Raw genomic sequence first — 687 nt, 5'->3', positions numbered from 1 at the left:
ATGTCTGGAAGGCTGTAGTCCAAGGCCATATTTGCTGGCTATAAGTGGGTTCTCTAGAACCAGAGGGAGAACACAGCCCTTCTTAAAATTGAAGGTGTTTATGCTTGAGATGAAACTGAATTCCACCTAGGCCAAGAAATGTGCTTATGTGTAGAAAGCAAAGAACAACACAGTGACTCCGGGTGGCAAACTGAACAAAACCAGAGTAATCTGCGGAAAAGTAACTCATGCTCATGGAAACAGTGGCATGATTTGCCAAATTCCAAAGCAACCTTCCTGCTAAAACCATTGGCCACAGGATCCATGTGATGCTGTACCCCTCAAGGATTTAAACGTACTGAAAAGTAAATAAAGGTATAGATTTTTTCTCTTGTAAAAAAAAAAAAGAAAAGAAAAAGAAAAACAAAGAAAAGGCTTCTGCATAGCTAAGGAAACCATAAACAAAGTGGAAGGCAACCTACTAAACTGGAGAAGATATTTGCCAATCTGATAAGGGGTTGATATCCAGAATATGCAAAGAACTACAACTCAACAACAACAACAAATCTGATTAAAAAATGGGCAGATGATCTAATAGACATTTTTCTAGTGAAGATATACAGATGACTAAGAAGCACATAATTAGATGTTCAATATCACTAATCATCAGGGAAATGCAAATCAAAAGCCACAATGAGATATCATTTT

At 37.3% G+C, this 687-nt stretch overlaps 1 pseudogene; it reads left to right on the top strand.

The window, feature by feature from the left end:
- LOC115521796 lies at positions 1 to 332 on the top strand (annotated as a pseudogene).
- Positions 333 to 687: the final 355 nt, after the last annotated feature.

The sequence above is a fragment of the Lynx canadensis genome, chromosome C1 (assembly GCF_007474595.2).
Source record: "Lynx canadensis isolate LIC74 chromosome C1, mLynCan4.pri.v2, whole genome shotgun sequence".
Lineage (NCBI taxonomy): Eukaryota > Metazoa > Chordata > Mammalia > Carnivora > Felidae > Lynx > Lynx canadensis.
This window is presented reverse-complemented; position numbering and strand designations above follow the sequence as displayed.